Raw genomic sequence first — 13,649 nt, forward strand, 5'->3', positions numbered from 1 at the left:
CTTTCACTGTTAGGAAACCCACATGAAGACCAAGTTACACAACTGTAACATATGCAGAGGTCCCATGAGGCTCCCTGGTTTTCAGTTCAGCCTCTTTTAGACACCAGAGCACAGGTTTGATATTTCTGTAGGTTTTCATGTGGTACTCTTGACACCACTGTGTCCTACAATCTTTCCTCCTTTCTCCCACAGAGTTATCTAGGCTCAACGTGGAGACTGTTTGCCTGTGGGTCTCTGCATCTGTTTCCATAGTTGCTGGGAGAAGTCTCTCTGAAAACAGTTGGGCTATGCACCAATTGGTTCTTACTGTTGTTGCCTGTTTCTGAATGGTTTAAGTCCTCTAGGGTTGAGGGCAAGGAACAGCATCAGCTCCAGGGACTAATAGGTATGTCCTAGGCCTGGATCAAGGATGCAGGGAAGAGAAATCAGAGACGGGTGCAGTTCTATTGGCGAGCAGGTAACTCATGGTTGGTGTGGCCTGCTCCAGAGTGCCAGAAGTCTACTGAGGTTGAGGGAAGTGCCACATGTAGATCAGGGATGATCTGAGATAGCATAGCACCAGATATTATTTTTGTTTTCATTTAGTTTTTGATTTGTTTATTTGATTTTCTAACATTGCCTCAGTGCCATACATATTGAGAGAAATAATTAATAAGGTCTCTTGAACTGAGAAGCTTCTGTATAGCAAAGAACATAGTCAACCAGACATATCAGGCTATAGAATTGTAAAATCTTCATTAGTCATTAATCCATTTTAAAAACATAAGGACTCCAGAAATTAGTCATCAAAAGAACAATTAATCAAATAAAAATAAATACAACAGATCTAAACTGAAAACTCTCAATAGATGAACTTAAAATGACTGAAAGACATTCAAAAATGCTCAAATATAACATCCTTAACCATTGGAGAAATGTAAATCAAAATAACTCTTGAGACTCCATCTTTTTCCTGCAACATGACCAAGATCAAAAATATTGCTCACAACTTATACTTAAGAGAAATTCTTCCATTGCTGCTGGAAGTACAAACTGGTATAGCCTCTTTGGATCATAGTATGGCAAATTCTCAGAAAATTAGGTAACAAACTACCTCAAAACTCAGCTATACCTCTTTTGGGCCTATATACAAAAGATGCTCAACCATACCATAAGGACACGTGCTCAACTATGTTTACAGTAGAATTACTTTATCATACATAGAATCTGAAAACAACCCAAATGTATCTCTTCTGCACACCTTATAAATGAGATAGCCATAAATACCATAAAATATCTTTGAGTAACTCTAATTACATAAATTGAAAAACCTGTATAACAAGAACTTTAAACCTTTTAAGAAATTTAAGCCATCAGACAATGGAAAGATCTCCTATTCTCTTGTAAAGACAGCGCCAATATAGCAAAATTGACAATATTATTGAAAGTAATTTATAAATTTAATGTAAACGCTCATTAAATTTATAACGAAATTTTTAGACTTTTAAAAAAAGCAACTCTTAATCTTATGAGAAAAGACAAAATTTATGATAGCCTAAACAATCTTAAAATCCTGTATAATTAAAGAACTTTTGAATCTATTACAATCTTTGACTTTAAATTTTATTATAAAGTCATAGTATTGAAATTAATTTTTCTTGGATATAAATTTATCGGTCTATAAATTGCAGATTTTTGACAAAAAAGCAAAATTGTGAAATGGAAAAGAAACATTTTAACCTTTTTTTTATATTTTGTTAAATTTTGATCTTTATCTCTGAGGGTATAATATTTATATATTTATCTATTTTTTGTGGGTTTTTTACGTCTGGTCCCCTTTTTTGATTTTAATTTTATCTGTTTTTAATCAGTAATATAAAGCCCCCTGCATGTAGAAACTAGGGACTAAACTCTCTCAAAAAAATTAGGCAATTAACTATCTTTTTTTTTCTCATTAAACTTGTTTTAATGGGTCTCAAAATTCTGTGACAGATTTTTGGTCAAGTTGTTTCCATTAAAAAGTACTGATTTTGAAAACTAATAACTTAAAACTGCCACACACAAAAAAATGGTCCACAAAACATTCTCCTTTCCTTCTGAAGGTTTTACGATGCATTGTTATCATTAACCAGTCTTTTACTATTAAACTTAAATGGCCAATTGAGACAAACAGTTCTGAGACCGTTCTTCCACCACTGATTAAGACTGGGGTGGCAGGTGTTAGGGATAATATTCATTTAGCCTTCTGAGCTTTCTGGGCAGACTTGGTGACCTTGCCAGCTCCAGCAGCCTTCTTGTCCACAGCTTTGATGACACCCACAGCAACTGTCTGCCTCATGTCACGAACAGCAAAACGACCCAGTGGAGGATAGTCAGAGAAACTCTCAACACACATGGGCTTGCCAGGAACCATATCAACAATGGCTGCATCACCAGATTTCAAGAATTTAGGGCCATCTTCCAGCTTTTTGCCAGAACGACGATCAATCTTTTCTTTAAGCTCAGCAAACTTGCATTCTATGTGAGCTGTGTGACAATCTAGTACAGGAGCATAGCCAGCACTAATTTGGCCTGGGTGTTTCAGGATAATCACCTGAGCAGTGAAGCCAGCAGCTTCCATTGGTGGGTCATTTTTGCTGTCACCGGCAACGTTGCCACGTCTAACGTCTTTGACAGACACGTTCTTCATATTGAAGCCCACGTTGTCCCCTGGAAGAGCTTCACTCAAAGCTTCATGATGCATTTCAACAGACTTTACTTCTGTTGTCACGTTAACTGGAGCAAAGGTCACCACCATTCCAGGTTTTAGAACACCGGTCTCCACTCGGCCCACAGGGACAGTCCCAATACCACCAATTTTATAGACATCCTGGAGGGGCAGTCGCAGAGGCTTGTCAGTTGGACAAGTTGGTGGCAGGATACAGTCCAAAGCTTCCAACAGGGTGGTCCCACTGGAGCTACCATCTTTGCGAGTGATCTTCCATCCCTTGAACCAAGGCATATTAGCACTTGGCTCCAGCATGTTGTCACCATTCCAACCAGAAATTGGCACAAATGCTACTGTGTCAGGGTTGTAGCCAATTTTCTTAATGTAGGTGCTGACTTCCTTAACAATTTCCTCGTATCTCTTCTGGCTGTAGGGTGGCTCAGTGGAATCCATTTTGTTGACACCAACAATTAGCTGTTTCACACCCAGGGTGTAAGCCAGAAGTGCATGCTCACGGGTCTGCCCATTCTTGGAAATACCAGTTTCGAATTCACCAACACCAGCAGCAACAATCAGGACAGCACAGTCAGCCTGTGATGTGCCTGTAATCATGTTTTTGATGAAGTCTCTGTGTCCTGGGGCATCAATGATAGTCACATAGTACTTGCTCGTCTCAAACTTCCACAGGGAGATGTCAATAGTGATACCACGCTCACGCTCAGCTTTCAGTTTATCCAAGACCCAGGCATACTTGAAGGAGCCTTTTCCCATCTCGGCAGCCTCCTTCTCAAACTTCTCGATGGTTCGTTTGTCGATTCCACCACACTTGTAGATCAGGTGGCCGGTTGTAGTGGACTTGCCAGAATCGACGTGTCCAATAACGACGATGTTGATGTGAGTCTTTTCCTTTCCCATTTTGGCTTTGAATTAGCGGTGGTTTTCACAACACCTGCGTTCTGACGGCAAACCCGTTGCGAAAAAGCGGCAATTAACTATCTTATATAAAAGAAAATTGTCTTAAGGAACTCTTGAGTTGTTTTATTTTAATACTGGTGTCTTATTTGCCTTGTTTTTTTTTTTTTTAAAAAACATTATCAATTGGCCCTTTAATCAGCCCCTTAACATTGGAAGAGAAATATTTGTATCCATTAGTCAATATATCCTCATTATTTATTGGCTGGCTAGTCTCCCGAGGGCGACCTCTCAGGGTTTTTTATTTTTTAAAATTTGTAGATGGGTCCTGTAGACGAGTGTTCGACTGTAGCTGCTTTGGATCCCAGTGGTGCCTCCAATTGTAACATCCAAATCTGTGTTACCCTCTCTGTATGGGTCACGCGCCTCTGTATCTCTGTACCTTAAGCGAGTTTGGGCAAAGGCCTGGAGATTGAACAAAGACACAAGAGACCAGGGTCATTCAACAAGAGATCATCGAATGTCACTTTATTTAGCTTAATGCAAAGCTAATATACCTTGGCCCCAATAAAGAAATTTCCTCCCAGCCAGAGGGGAAACTGGCGCCGTATGGGACCTGGCACCATAGGGATACCTTCCCAGGCAGGGGATTGGGGGCGAAGAGCAGCGACAACAGCAGAGAGAAAACTTGGCGCCATGTAAAATTTCTCCTGGATAGACGAAAAATTACCATACCAAACAATGCCCTACAGCTAAATCATCAGGCTATGATAAAATAAACACAAAAATTAACAAAAAGCTTTAGCTGGCTGACCAAAATAGTTCTTGAGACACACCCCAGGGAATAAGGGGAGACCAGGGCCCTACACTCCTTCCTCTATCTTGTTCACATTGTCAGCAGCAATGGCAATGGTAATCCACTTTCCTTCAAGCTAAACAAACAACAAATACCATTGGAATTTGACTTCGTATTCACATCGCTGATCACAATCTTTGGAAATATGTAAAACAACTACAAATATAAATCAATAATAGTTTAATAGTTCAAAATTATGCTTCTAGGGATGAAGAATAAGGCAGGGTAATATGATAACTCAATTTACATAGCATTTTGAACCTGAGACTCTTCGGAACTACTCATATTTTGGTCTCCTATGTTCTGCAAATTCAACCCATTGTTTTCTTAGTTCAATTTTTTCATCTTTGAGAAATTTGGCTGAAAAAGGGTAACTGAGTAAAAGTCAGAAATGTTATTTCATAAATATGGACTTGCATGGACAAACTGAATGACACAACACACCCACAGAACTAAGTTATTGACGAACATTAAACCTATTCACAGACCAAATGAATTTACCTCAGCATGAGAATGAGCCAGACCAAATGCAAAAGCCAGCAGCAGAAACTTTACCAAGGCAGTGCCTGCCTTTGCTCTTCTTCAGATGCTTAAAATAAAATATTGGTTGTGAAGGAATTCAACTGACAAAGATTTTTATACAGTTAGTTAGAGGGAGATGCATGGAAACAACCAATGATTCTGCACCACAACAACCTGCATCTGTCTAGTATTTCTACTTTGATCCTGCTGAGTGGCATACGATCTCATATCCCTAAAGTAATAAGATTAGACTAAAGGTCAGGGTCTGTTGGGATAAGTAATTGAGCATTCCTGTCAGAAAGAAAGATCTATCCCTGTGAGAGCATTTAAGTAATCATTTTGCCTTCAGAACTATACTGATGGGTAAAGATCACAATGCATATGCTTACATCATACATGAGTCATTTAAAACCATGGCATCTGCTTTAAAATATATCCCAAAACTAAACATAATACTCTGCAGTTAAATTACATTGACTGTGGCCTGGGCTATAGGAGCCAAAGCAACCAAACTATTAGAAGATATGATGGTAAAACTTGACAAGGATTTCCTATAAGGGTATTGATATATCTTGTGCTACCTTTAAGTCTTCCAATATATTGACCACTTTATTCTTCTAGTACACTGAATTCAAAGACTATGGCACAAAACTACAAGAAATATCACCAAAGCTAACTGTATAAATAATAGAAAAATTCGTCTAGATGTCCTCTATCAATTCATATAGATATCGTTAATCAAAAGAAAACACTTCAAGTGAAACTATCTATAAAAATAATGGCACTCAGAAAAACTGTACAATGTGAAAATGAACTCTATATTCAAGTTCAAACTATGCTTAAATTTCCTACAGCAAGGACCCTCCTTGTCCAGTTGACTTCTTTTCACATCAAAACCAATGTCTGTGTTGTGCTTAGCCATAGGAACTTGTCATTCATTTCTAGGAACAACCAAGCATATAGGAACAACCAAGCATATCAGGACTCTGCAGTACTTGTTTATCCCCTGGGGTTTACCTCTCTGACACATGGAATAACCTATATCTAGCACTTTGGTATTTTCGGCTGACAACCCATGGTTACCAACTATGCCATTAAAATAAATTAGTGAGCCCTGGTGTGGGAGGTCCTTCTGTCTATTTGTTCTTGGTTAATGAATAAATAAAGTGCTTTGGAATGTTGATATGGCAGAACTTATGTATGTGGAAAGATTGAACTGAATGCCATGGGAAAGAAAGAATGAGGGACATGTCATGGGTCCGTGGCCAGGGGTAGCAGTGTTGAAACTTTGTTGGTAGGTCACAACCAAATGGTAATATACAGATTAATTGAAAGGGGTTAAATTAAGATGTAAGAGTTAGCCCGTAAGAAGCTAAAGCTAATGGGCCAAGTAATAATTTAATGAAAACAGTTCCTGTGTGATTATTTCAGGACTGGGTGACCAGGACAAACAAGTGTCTGCTTGCAACAATGGGCACACATATGGCCAATTAAATCCACATAAAAACCCAAGTAGGCTTGAAAAGGAATTCTAGACAAAAATAAAATACACAGTTAAACACAGCTTCTTGCTGTTTGCTGATGGTGTGCCTCAGCTTTTTTAAGAGAGATTTTTACTGATTAAGCCATAGCAGGAAAAAAGCTGGGCCATTTTGGAATGCCAGCTTTCTGAATTGTTCTGCCAGCATGACCTCTGGTTCTTTCAGGCAGGACATCCAGCTACAGAGCATTTGAGTAGGGTTTATGAGCAGTGTGCTGCAACTTGTTTGATTGCAATGTGGACCAGTTTTGTGCCTGGAATTGGGACTGTGTATGAGGCTCAGAGATTCACACAGCTCTGCCATGCTGGACTGTGCATATTGAGTAGACAGTACCGTATATACCATAGTAATAGCACAGCTTAAGTTTTAGACTGTGCGGAACAAGCAGTGGTTTACCATATTTGACCTAGCTATGGCACAGCTTAAGTTTTTAAGAAGCGCTTAGCATTTTAAGAAGTACTTCTGGTCAGAAAACAATTACAGATATGCAATAAAGACAAATTCAGATAAAAAGACCTGTAAATGCGTCATAGTGTTGGATAAATGTACATAGTCTTAGGAGAAAGAAGAAAAAGAATATATAGAGTCATAAAATAAAGTTAGTGCTTTAAAAAAGGGTTAAATCTTTAAAGAGACAGAGTACAGATTGTCATAGATTAAAAGGAATAAAGAAAAACAAGCCATGTGTATACGCAGAGAGGCTAGATTATGTATATTATTGTCTTTGACTTTTTGACTGTGAAGGAGCTAAGTACAGAGAGGCATTTCATTGTATGGACTGCAAAGTTAAACCAACATAAAGGGATCTTGATTTCAAAATATGAGTCTAAGGATATGTTGTTTTGGAAAAGAGGTTTTTCTTTTGTTTTCACAGAAGATGAGAACCTGTGGATTGCTTCCAGACCAATATGGTTTCATAAACCAAGACAATCTGAAGTGTAAAGGTGAACACCCTCAAAAAATTACTTCACCAAAATGGTGACTGAGATCAACCTAACACACAGGATACACCATAAAAGACCTGATTAACAGGGCCCCCAATCATTAGGAAGCAGTATGGAAAAAATATGCCCATATTCCCAAACACTGTCTATAATTGTTTATTTACATTTAAAGGAGGATATGATATAGATATGAATAATTTTCATTGGTATAGACCTTAGTTTCTTAATACAAATTTAAGGTAAATTATGTTATAGTATATATGTATATTTCTCCACTTGATTAAGATATTGTGATAGTGTAGCTCATTTAAAAAATATAACATATGATTAAAAATATATGCTAATAGATAATCATCTATAATAGTCAAGCTTGTAGTCATGGTAGATTTTTTAGATATATAGAGATATATTTCAGTTAGATAGGTATTCCTCAAATCTTTAAGAGAACTTCAGAATATGGCATTTGAAATGTTTAAAAACTTAAGACTTTTCATGACAATGAGACATATTTCCTTCTGGCTGTACTAATCTACTTCAAGAGGAAGATGGGCATCAAAGAGGTTCCTTATGGAACTGCTTAGCCATTTGGGCAAGAAACTGCTTTTGCCTGGAATAATGAACTGGACTTGCAGCATCCACAGAGAAATGACTGTTGAACTTACCTAAAGGTGTGACAATTCTTTGGGGTTCCTGTTTCATAAAAGAGTCTGTGAGACATTCTGCAATATACAAAGGAAAGTAACTGGCAAAATAGCAATACAGAAAGAACTGTCTTTGAAATTTCTTGCATCATGAAAAAGTCTGCTGGATACTATGGCCCTGTAGGTTGAAGATGGATGCCCCAAAGTTACAAAAGAACTTTGGGTGACTGTCCAGGCAGCGATATGTCTCTATCAATTCTAGAGTTTTGTAAGATGCTTACAATGAACTTCCTGTTTACATAGGTAATATTATATCCTTCTGATATCTTTGATAGAGTTGAAGAATTTATAGTTGTAGTTAGTTTTCCTTAGTCATGATAAAAGATGAAGTAAATATAATTATTGTAACTGTAATTCTTGCTTGATACCTCTTTTGTTATATGTAATTTTACTATGATAAACTTAAAACCTTCCTTTTTATTTAAACAAAAAAGGGGAAATGGTGTGGGAAGTTCTTCTGTCTCTGTGTTGCTTTTCTTGGTTAATGAATAAAGGAAATGCCTTGGCCTGTTGATAGGGCAGAACTTAGATAGGCAGGGAAGACAGAACTGAATGCTGGGAGAAGGAAAGAGTCAGGGAGATGCCATGGACCCATGGTCAGCAGTAGATGTGCTGAGACTTTGCTGGTAGGTCACAACCTCATGGTTATATACAGATTAATAGAAATGGGTTAAATTAAGATGTAAGAGTTAGCCAATGAGAAGCTAGAGCTAATGGCCCAAGCAGTGATTTAATGAAAACCATTTCTGTGTGATTATTTTGGGGCTGGGCAGCTAGGACAATCAAGCAGTCTCCTTGCAACACAGCCCTTCATGACATTTTCTTTAAATTATATACTATTATTATCTCTATTTTTTAATTTTGAGATTATAGTATAATTACATCATTCCACACTTTCTTTTTTTCTCTGTAAACCCTCCAATATTCACCCCTTCATTTCTTTCAGTTTTGTGGACTCTTCAATCACTAAATGTTTTTACATGCATATGAGTTCCAAGGTAGCAAGTAAGTCCTAAACTTTTATCTAAAGATTTGGAACCGGGAATAACAGAAGAAACTTATCATGCAGCAGTTGTTGTTTTGGTCTGGGTTTGTTCACTCAGTAGACTCTTTTATAGAGCCTGCCATCTGCCTACAGAAGTCATGATTTCAATTTTCTTTACAATGGAAAATTTATAACATGCTGTACATGTATCACTATTTCATTATCCATTAGAAAGCTGTAGAACATTTAGATTGTTTTAATTTCCTAGCTGTTGTGAATAGAGAAACAATGAACATGCATGATAAAGAACCTGAAAGGAGTTTCTAATTATACATATTCACTTTTCCATGAACAATAAATACATTGGAAGGAGTGGAATTTTCACTCAAATGTTGATCCAAATCTTTCTGCAAAGAATAACCACCAGCAATATGTTCCTTAACATTTTTAATGAAACAGTTTCTTTTAACTATTACCAAATTAATAACCATTTGTGAACCCTGATAATTTATAAAAGAGCTGTGCTCTTTTGTTAATACATACTATGGTATAAACATACCTCAAATGTATCAACTGTAATGACTCAGAAAATCAATACTGTTTTAATTTCAGTTGAGTGACAAATAGAGAGCCAAACCTCAAGAAGTGCCTTTGGCATAGGATTCTTTTTTTTCACATCAACTTATTTTAATAATAGGATATATTGGGGAAAAACTAGATGGGGGAAAACCCTTTAGTATGCAATATTTTTTTAGAAAGTAATTTTATTAAATTATAAAAGTTTCCATTTCCACCCTTCCTCCCAAAACCTTCCCACTCCCCCCACTACCTCTCCTCCTCCCTCTCCATCCCTAAGAGCAGTCAGGGTTTCCTGCCCTGTGGGAAGTTAAGTTCCTCCCCCCTCCCTCCAGGTCCAGGAAGGTGAGTGTCCAGACAGACTGGATCCAAAAATCCAGTATATGCAGAGGAATCAAGTCCCAGTGTCATTGTCAATGACTTTTCAGAAAGTCCCCAGGCCAGTCACATTCAGAGAATCTGGCCACATTCAGAGAGTCTGGTTGGATCACGTCCTCGTTCAGTCCCAGTCCAACTGTCCTTGGTGAACTCTCATTAGATCCGTCCCCTTGTATCAGTGGGTGATCGCATCCCTCGCAGTCCTTATTTCCTTTTTCATTTTCTTCATCCTTCTGCTCCTCATTTGGACCTTGGGGGGCTCAGTCCGGTGCTCCAATGTGGGTTTCCCTCTGTATCGCCATCCATCGTCGGATGAAGGTTCCCTCTGGTCTTGCCTTCTATGCTCACGTTCTCTTTCCTTCTGCTTCTCGTTTGGACCTAGGGAGTTAAGTCCAGTGTTCCGATGTGGGTCTCTGTCTCTATCTCCATCCATCGCCAGATGAAGGATCTATGGTGATAAGCAAAATATTCATCAGTATGGTTATGGGCCAAGGCCGTTTCAGGCACCCTCTCTTCTGTCCAGAGAACAATATGGGGATCTCTCCTTGGACCTGGGATCCCATTTTTAATCAAGTCTCCTGCAAACCATAAAATGAATCCCTTAGTTGAAATATATTCTTCCCTGATCCCATATCCATCCTTCCTCCCTCCCCCCCATTCCAGTTCACTGAGCTTTCCCCATTTCTCCCCTACACCCTTCTCTCTAACCCTCTCCCCTTCCAACAACCCTCTCACCCCCCTTCCACCTGAGGTTACCTGGGACTCTTGTCTATTTCCAATCTCCAGGAGGATAGCTACATGATTTTCATCAGGTTCATCTTCTTATTTAGCTTCTCTAGGATCACGAATAATAGGCTCAAAGACCTTTAATTTTGATTAGAATCCACTTATGAGTGAATACATACCATATTCCTCTTTTTGGGTCTGGCTTACCTCATTCAGTAAAGCGTTTTCTATTTCCATCCATTTGCATGCAAAAGTCAAGATGTCATTGTTTTTTACCGCTGAGTAAAACTCTAATATGTATATGTTCCACACCTTTTTTAACCATTCTTCTATTGAGGGGCACCTAGGTTGTTTCCAGGTTCTGGCTCTTAAAAATAGTGCTGCTATGAACATAGTTAAACAAATGCTTTTGTAGTATGTTAGGGCATCTCTTGGGTAAATTCCCAAGAGTGGAATTGCTGGGTCCTGAGGGAGGTTGACTCCCAATTTCCTGAGAAACCGCCACACTGATTTCCACAGTGGCTGCACAAGTTTGCATTCCCACCAACAATGGATGAGTGTTCCCCTCATTCCACATCCTCTCCAGCATAGGCTATCATTGGTGTTTTTGAGTTTGGCTATTCTGACAGGTGTAAGATGATATCTCAAAGTTGTTTTGATTTGAATTTCCCTGATCGCTAAGGATGTTGAGCATGACCTTAAGTGCCTTTTGGCCATTCGAAGTTCATCTGTTGTGAATTCTCTGTTCAGTTCAGTACCCCATTTTTTAAATTGGGTTAATTAGAGTTTTAGTGTCTAGTTTTTTGAGTTCTTTGTATATTTTGGAGATCAGACCTTTGTCTGTTGAGGGGTTTGTGAAGATCTTCTCCCAGTCTGAAGGTAGCCTTTTGATCTTACTGACAGTGTCCTTTGCTTTACAGAAACTTCTCAGTTTCAGGAGGTCCCATTTATTCATTGCTTCTCTTATTGTCTGCGCTCCTGGGGTTCTAAATAGGAAGTGGTCTCCTGTGCCTATATCTTGTAGAATACTTACCACTTTCTCTTGTATCAGGTTCAAAGTGGTCGGATTAATGTTGATGTCTTTAATCCATTTGGACCTGAGTTTTGTGCATGGTGATAGATATGGATCTATTTTCATTCTTCTACAGGTTGACATCCAGTTATGCCAGCACCATTTGTTAAAGATGCTTTCCTTCTTCCATTGTATACCTTTAGCTCCCTTGTCAAATATCAGGTGTTCATACGTTTGTGGGTTAATACCCGGGTCTTCTATTCGTTTCCATAGGTCGACTTCTCTGTTGTTATGCCAATACCAAGCTGTTTTCAATACTGTTGCTCTGTGATAGAGTTTGAAGTCAGGGATGGTAATGCCTCCAGAAGTTCCTTTATTGTATAAGATTGTTTTGGCTATCCTGGGTTTTTTATTTTTCCATATAAACTTGATTATTGTTCTCTCCAGGTCTGTGAAGAAGTTTTATTTGGATTTTGATGGGAATTGCATTGAATCTATAGATTGTTTTTGGTAGAATTGCCTTTTTTACTATGTTGATTCTCACAATCCAAGAGCAGGGGAGGTCTTTCCATTTTCTGGTATCCTCCTCAATTTCTTTCTTCAAGGACTTAAAGTTCTTGTCAAAAAGCTCTTTCACTTCCTTGGTTAGAGTTACCCCAAGATATTTTATGCTATTTGTGGCTATTATAAAAGATGATGTTTCTCTGATTTCCCTCTCTGCTTCTTTATCCTTTGTGTATAGGAGGGCAACCGATTTTTTGGAGTTGATCTTGTATCCTGCCACATTACTATAGGTGTTTATCAGCTGTAGGAGTTCTTTGGTAGAGTTTTGGGTTCGCTTATATGTACTATCATATCGTCTGCAAATAACGAAAGTTTAACTTCCTCCTTTCCAATTCGAATCCCCGTGATCCCCTTATGTTGTCTTATTGCTATTGCTAGAACTTCAAGCACTATATTGAAGAGGTATGGAGAGAGTGGACAACCATGTCGTGTTCCTGATTTTAGTGGAATGGCTTTGAGTTTCTCTCTGTTCAATTTGATGTTAGCTGTCGGCTTGCTGTATATTGCTTTTATTATATTTAGGTATGATCCTTGTATACCCAATCTCTCCAACACCTTTATCATAAAGGGGTGTTGAATTTTGTCAAATGCTTTTTCAGCATCCAATGAAATGATCATATGGTTTTTTTCTTTCAGTTTATTTATATGATGGATTGCATTGATAGATTTGCATATGTTGAACCAGCCCTGCATCTCTGGGATGAAGCCTACTTGATCATAAAGGATAATTTTTGTAATGTGTTCTTGGATTCGATTTGCCAGTATTTTATTATTTTAGCGTCAATGTTCATGAGTGAGATTGGTCTGTAATTCTCTTTCTTGGCTGTGTCTTTGTGTGGTTTTTGTATCAGGGTAACTGTAGCTTCATAAAAAGAATTTGGCAATGATTCTTCTGTTTCTATATTGTTCAAATACATTAAGGAGTATAGATATTAGATTTCCTGGAAGTTCTGGTAGAATTCTGCATTGAAACCATCTGGTCCTGGGCTTTTTTTGGTAGGGAGATTTTTGATAACAGCTTCTAATTCTTCACGACTGACAGGTCTATTTAGATTGTTCACCTGGTCTTGGTTCAACTTTGGTATATGATACATATCTAAAAAAATGTCCATTTCGTTAACATCTTCCAACTTTGTGGCATATAAAAATCTAATGATTCTCTGAATTTCCTCTGTGTCTGTGGTTATGTCCCCCTTTTCATTTCTGATCTTATTAATTTGCATGTTCTCTCTCTGCCATTAGATTA

At 38.1% G+C, this 13,649-nt stretch overlaps 1 pseudogene; it reads right to left on the bottom strand.

Annotated features, from left to right (window-relative positions):
• Nucleotides 1–1,920: 1,920 nt before the first annotated feature.
• Nucleotides 1,921–3,677, bottom strand: LOC148117460 (elongation factor 1-alpha 1 pseudogene; annotated as a pseudogene).
• Nucleotides 3,678–13,649: the final 9,972 nt, after the last annotated feature.

Source organism: Myodes glareolus, chromosome X (genome assembly GCF_982192425.1).
Source record: "Myodes glareolus chromosome X, mMyoGla1.1, whole genome shotgun sequence".
In the NCBI taxonomy this organism is placed as follows: Eukaryota; Metazoa; Chordata; class Mammalia; order Rodentia; family Cricetidae; genus Myodes; species Myodes glareolus.